The sequence below is a fragment of the Arachis hypogaea genome, chromosome 17 (genome assembly GCF_003086295.3).
Source record: "Arachis hypogaea cultivar Tifrunner chromosome 17, arahy.Tifrunner.gnm2.J5K5, whole genome shotgun sequence".
In the NCBI taxonomy this organism is placed as follows: Eukaryota; Viridiplantae; Streptophyta; class Magnoliopsida; order Fabales; family Fabaceae; genus Arachis; species Arachis hypogaea.
In genome coordinates, this window is record NC_092052.1 from 32,874,520 (window position 1) to 32,881,511 (window position 6,992).

A 6,992-nucleotide genomic window follows, 5' to 3' on the forward strand; every position below is an offset into this window, starting at 1 on the left:
TAATTCTAAATTAAGATTTTATGTGTTAGGCAATCTATATATTTATTGTCTTTTTTATAAATATTCACAAAAAAGTAATGCTATAAATTTAAATTTTTTTATAAATTAAGTCTAACCAAATTAAACAATAAGACTTAGAATAATATTAGTCATAACTGATTTTTGTTATGTTAAACTCATTTAGTTAAACTTAATTTATAAAAAAACTTAGATGTGTAACATTATTCTTCACAAAACCAATCTTCCAATCTCTATCCTTCCATCTTTTAATTTTTCTGACTAGAACATTAGGGTGGATGACTAAATTTCTCTTGCTATTTAGTACTTCAATAAAGGCTTTAGCGTCGCACTCCACCAAGATTCTTCTCAATCCCAAGGTCCAAGCCATGTTCAGCCCTTTGGTTAGCGTTATATGCTGAGCAACTTCCTATATTATAGGAAAAGTTAGCAATTCATTTGCTACTCTTTTTTTGAAACAAAGGAAGCTCAACACAAAAGTGGAGCGAACAAGTTAAAAAAAATAGTAGAACAACACCTCTTGTAATCACCTAGTAATTTCTCACACCAATAGCATATTCCAATGTCATTTCTGGCATTGCCATTAATAACAAAAGGAAGGGATCCTCACACCTCCATTCCTTGTAGTGAAGTAGAGTCATATTGTAGATTTTTTCAGCACCTTTTTCTGTGTTCTGAAATAGTCTCCTGTTTCTCTCCAACCAGACGTTCCAAACAACCGCAAAGAAACTTATGAACCACTTCTTTCGCTCCTCCTTCCTAAATGTAACACATGTCCAGCTTTAAAAGTGTTCCTTTAAAGTACCCAGACAGGACCATTGTCTGCCAAATTCAGATAACCAAGCACACCATACATGCCAAGTAAATTCACAACAAAAAAAGTGGTAAACAGATTCAACATCCTTATTACATAATCTACACAAATTATCGTCCTGATTAACAATTTCGAAACGACACAACCTTTCCTTTGTATTCTCCCTGCCTATCAAGACAAATCAGGCAAACAACTATACTCTTGGAGGGACTAATCATTTCCAAACAGTCTTAGTGAAGCTATAGCTTGTGACGTCATTCGGAAGCATTTCCGCCTGTAGCACCTGCACAAAAGAAAGAGTAGAAAAAACATCTTACATATCAAACTTCCAGACCACTCTATCCTCTCTATCAAAGGCTAGTTTAACGGGCCTCAAAGTGTCGTGTAATTGATTCACAAGTTGCAACTCCCATTGGAACAACTCACGCCTCCATTGGAAGTTTCATATCCACTCTAACCCATCCCAAAACCCACAAACTCCTATGACAGAGACTTTCTGAATTGAAACCGAGAAAAGCCTTGAAAACCTATCCTTTAGAGGACCACAACTTAGCCAGACATCTTCCAAAAAACGAGTTTTTCTGCCATCACTAACCTCCATGGACAAGCGAGTTCAAGAGTCCTCCACACCCTGCTTTCATTGTATTTCCCTGCACAATACCTTCGTGTTGAGTGTTACTCAATCCTGTGGCGACAGAGTCCATTTGACAAAAATTTTTTTCTTTCTCTGGACTAGGAAAATTCCTTGATTCTTCTTGTAAGCTTTTTTTACTTCATTAATCATCTTCAAAACTTCTTGTTGCAGTTTTGGGAGTCTTTTGTACCCTGGTTCATGAATCTCTTTGTTTCTCCAGAACTAGATTTTTTAACAAGTAATGATAAAAATGTCACTCTAATTCTGGCTTCTATCTCTGCTTGAGTCCTGTTCGATTGCTTGGGAGCTTGAACGGGTCGGATCTTAATGTAGTGAGAGAGTGGGCAACTGAGGGATGGATGCGGGAGAGCTCCGGTGGATGATTCCTTGGGTCTAGCGAATGGAGAAGAGGTGAAGCCACCTGCAAAGGACTCCGACGCTCAAGTCAGTGTCCGTACAAGAAATGGTGATTAGGATTAGAATAAATGATGTACCTCTGGAGAGGGTTAGGACCCTCCCCTTATATAGTCTGTACAAGAGTGGGTCCCACGCAGACAGATTCTCTTTTCTGAAAATTTTCTTTCCATCTGTCCAAGTCCACACGGGGTGACATTCGGGTCACGCTCCCGGTTCGGGTTCAGTAGCCCGTCCGGTCGGTCGGACGTCTGGACCCAGATCTTTGGACTTTGTTGGGCTGGGCAGGAACAAGTCCTGTTGTGAGTTCATTCTCACCCAATCCCCCAGGTTCACCGCACAGAAGCTCTGGATCTTTCCAGGATTAATTAATCTGACCTAGAGAGTAGAAGCTTTCGAACAACTTCTCATAGCGTGAAAAGAGAAAAGAAATAAAGGAGCTCTAGAGAGGAATACTCCTACAAAACTAAAAGACCAAATCCCACAAGAAAATAACCAGACCCACAAAAATAGCCCAAAACCAAGACAGACAAATAGCAAGATGCAAGAAACCCAAAACCAGACCAACCCAACTCTTGCCCCTACAACAGCCCAAACCATGAGAAAAGAAAGAACCCAAACCAAGACTAAAACCCAAACCCAAGAAGATACTAGCATGAACATTATTGACAAAGCCGTTCATTTTCAAGAAAATTGGGCAAACAACAACCAAACTCAAGACTCTCAAATCACTGAAATGGTTGAGGCCACTGGAATACAGGCTTGCGACATGGAGGAACCGCCTGACCCAATCCCGCCAGACTTTGGAGCCAGAAATTCAGAAGATCTAGTAGAAGCCATGGAAGTTTTTGAAAGGGAACCAGCCCAAGGAGAAGCACAGGAAGAAGTACTTCCTTCATTAACGAGGGAGGATATGCATGATGATTAAGAGGCCTTGAGCCTCTTTGCTTTCCCAACCTTTTGGGTTAGGGTGCCTTTGTTTTGGCTTAGAGTTTTGGATAAGACTTTTGCGTCATATAATGATGATCATGATGTGGAATATTAGAGGGGCAGCGAGCAAAAGTACCATTCGCACCCTCAAAGAGTTGCAAAACCAAAAGAAACCTGACCTCACTATTCTGGTAGAAACCAAATGTAGCGGAAATAAAGGAAGAGAGGTGATTAAGGCAATGGGATTCAATCATGCCATTGTCGAAGAAGCTGTCGGTTTCGTTGGAGGGATCTGGATCCTCTGGAAGAACGATGATCTCAAAATCAAAGTTATGTCAACGCACAAGCAATTTGTGCATATGGAAATTGAAAACAATCAGCGGAGGACATGGAGCCTTACGGCTGTGTATGCAAGTCCACAGGAAGCACAAAGAAAAGAAATGTGGGAGCTTTTGCACAACATCTCAAGAAACATGAACTTACCGTGGCTGATGATAGGTGATTTCAATGACATCGCAGAGCAAAGTGAGAAGAAAGGAGGAGGGGGAAATGATGCCTATGCGTGTAGACGTTTCAGAGGCTGGATTGACAAATGCAACCTCATAGACGTAGGTTATTCAGGATCAAGATTCACATGGAAGGGGGGGATAAGAGAAGGCCAAGAAAGAGTTTATAAAAGGCTGGATCGAGCTTTATGCAACTCAGAGTGGCGAACAAATTTTTCAAATGCATTTGTGGAGGTGCTGCCAAGAATACAATCAGACCATCACCCTTTGTTGCTACACACAAGACCTGAAACTAGTATCCAAGGAGAGAGACCTTTCAGGTATGAAGCCATGTGGAATACACATGAAGACCTCCCAAATGTTATTAGAAGTGCTTGGAATAATGAGTATGACTTTCCAGTAGCCTTAAACAATTTAACTGAAAGTCTGAAAAAATGGAATAATGAAACTTTTGGTAACATATTTCGAAAGAAGAGGAGGCTTTTGAATAGAATTCAAGGGATACAAAAATCCAGGCTTTATGGTAGGAATAAGTTTCTTGATGGGCTGGAAAAAGACCTTTCGGAGGAATTGGAAAAAATCCTTGATCAAGAGGAGATCTTCTGGCTACAAAAATCCAGACAAAAGTGGCTAGTAGAAGGAGATAGAAACACTAAATATTTTCACACAAAAACTCTGGTGCGCAGAAGGAAGAACAAGATAGTGAAGCTGAGGAACAATAATGGTATCTGGTGTGAAGAGGTAGAAGCTGTCAAATCGATAGTCTCAAATTTTTTCACTGACCTATACCGAGATGAAAGACCAAAGCGCCCCACTATTCGATGCAGATGGCAATATAAAATATTGGAAGAAGAACAGAAACAGATGTTAGAAAGAATGCCCATTCCAAGTGAGATTGAAGAAGCTATCCACAGCATAGGTTCCCTAAAGGCGCCTGGAGAAGACGGATACCCTGCGTTGTTCTTTAAAGAAAATTGGAAGGTCCTCCAATGCTCCATCTGTGCTTTCATTCAGAAACTATGGCAAGACCCCCCCTCAATACAACAGGTAAACCAAACTCTTCTAACACTTATACCCAAGATCAACCAGCCTGAATTTGTCTCTCAATTTCGACCCATAGCCCTATGCAATGTGATATATAAGTGTTTGAGCAAAATTCTGGTCAAAAGGATAAAGCCCACTTTGAATGAAAGAATTGCTCCGAATCAGTCAAGTTTCATTCCAAGTCGGCTAATCCATGACAACATCATCATTGCAAAAGAAATGGTTCATACCATGGGAAAAATGAAGGGGAAAAATTCATTTATTGCTATCAAAATTGATTTTGAGAAAGCTTATGATCGTTTGAACTGGTGTTTCTTGGAAAAATGTTGCTTGGAGTATGGAATGTCGGAAAAAACTATTTCCATCATCATGCAGTGTGTATCATCAGTTTCCTTCAAGATCTTGTGGAACGGCGAGAAACTTGATATGTTCAAGCCAAGTAGAGGACTAAGGCAAGGGGATCCTCTGTCCCCTTACCTTTTTGTCATCGCCATGGACAAGCTCTCGCAACTCATAGAAGAGACCGTTACAAAAGGAAAGTGGATACCAATGAAAGCGGGACAAAGAGGACCTCAAATATCACACCTTCTCTTTGCTGATGATCTCTTGCTGTTTGCGGAAGCAACGGAAAATCAAATGAAAGTTGTGCTTGAAACTCTAGACGAATTTGGAGCTGCATCGGGGTTCAAAATCAATGCAGAAAAGACATCCATTCTATTCTCTAAAAACGTCCCCAACTGCAAAAGAGTAGGCATAAAGGAGATATGCGGCTTCCAGGAAGTGCCATGTCTAGGAAGATACTTAGGTGCTTACCTGACAAACAAACGAAAGAAGAAGGAAGACTTTAAAAGCATTATTGAAAGAACAAATAGCAAATTAAAAGGATGGAAGGCCAATTGCCTATCCTTAGCAGGGCGCATCACTCTTGCACAAACTGTAATCAGCCCAATGCTCAATTTTGATATGTTACATACAAAAATTCCCATTGGAATTTGCAATGAAGTGGAAAAATGCCAGAGAAAATTTATTTGGGGAGAAAACTCAAACACACGAAAACTGCATGCTGTGAAATGTGACACTCTCTGTAAAACAAAAATAAATGGGGCCTAGGCATGAGAAAGCTTCATATCATGAATGATGCCTTTTTTATGAAACAAGTATGGAGGTTAATGCACGAAAGAGAGACACTGTGGGCGAAAGTCCTTTTCAATAAATATGGAAGGGGAAAAGATTCAATCCTGAACATGGAAAATAGGGCATCTGACTCAAAGTTTTGGAGAGATTTGATAAAGATCAAAGAAGACATGAAAGAGAACCTGAGGTTTTCTATTGGAAATGGTAAGTCGACTTCTCTATGGAGAGATAAGTGGTTGTATCATGAAAATGCTCTTATTGAGGATGTACAAGAAATAAATGCTTCCCTTCTCAATATGAAAGTGGCTGATGCAGTGTTAGAAAATGGAGAATGGAACTTGGAATTTCTAAGGGAGCTCATTCCTGAAGACAAAATTTTAAAGATTACTGCATGCCATCCCCCGAAAGAGAGCCTAGGTGAGGACAAGATCATGTGGAGTCCCTCCGAAGATAGAAACTTCACAGTAGCCAGTGCTTATAAAACACTCTCTCAAGCAAATGAAAATCAAGACCAAACCTGGAATCTTATATGGAAATGGAAGGGCCCCCAGCGTATAAAATGTTTTATGTGGTTAGCAACTCAAAACAAGCTGATGACCTCAGAAAAAAGACATAAGATCTTTGGTGCAAATCCAAACTGCCACCGATGTCCCAATAATCCAGAAACACTACTCCACACATTAAGGGACTGCACAGAAGCATCAAGAATTTGGCGGCAGTTAGTGAAACCCTCTCACATAACCACTTTCTATAGAGCTCCCTTCGAGACATGGATCTGCTGGAATCTTACAGTGGAAATCGGTGCTAATGCACAGCCATGGCTGTCCCAATTTGTTGTGACTTGCTGGTGGCTATGGAAATGGAGGAATAAGGAGATCTTTGACCCCCCTTTTAGAAGACCAAACAATGCACATTTATGGATTAAAGAATATCTGCAAAGGATCAATAATGCTTTTGAAAAAGTCAATATCCTTAAAGGAGCACAGAAGAAAAAAGAAATACATATTGCATGGCAACCTCCCGAGGATGGATGGCTAAAAATCAATACTGACGGAACAGTCTCACAGGAGCACCGTATAGCAGGGTGTGGAGGCTTGATTCGGGATAGCCGTGGAAGATGGATAGCGGGGTTCTTGGCGAATATTGGCAAAGGAACAGCATTCACGGCAGAAGCTTGGAGAATTCTCCATAGATTGAAACTAGCTTGGGATTTGGGATTCAAAAAAATCATTCTAGAAACTGATTCAAAAATTGCATTCCAAATTCTCAGCAAAAGAAAAGAAAGGGACAATCATCCGGAAACAATTATAAGAAGCACCAGCCAGTTAATACAAAGAGACTGGAATGTAAAACTCTGTCATACATATAGGGAAGGAAACAAAAGCGCCGACTGGCTTGCGAAGAAAAGTTTACAAGCATGCCTTGGATTTCATTTCATAGACACTATGCCAACAGGGCTAAGGAACATTATAAATGATGATGCTAGAGGGGTATCTTT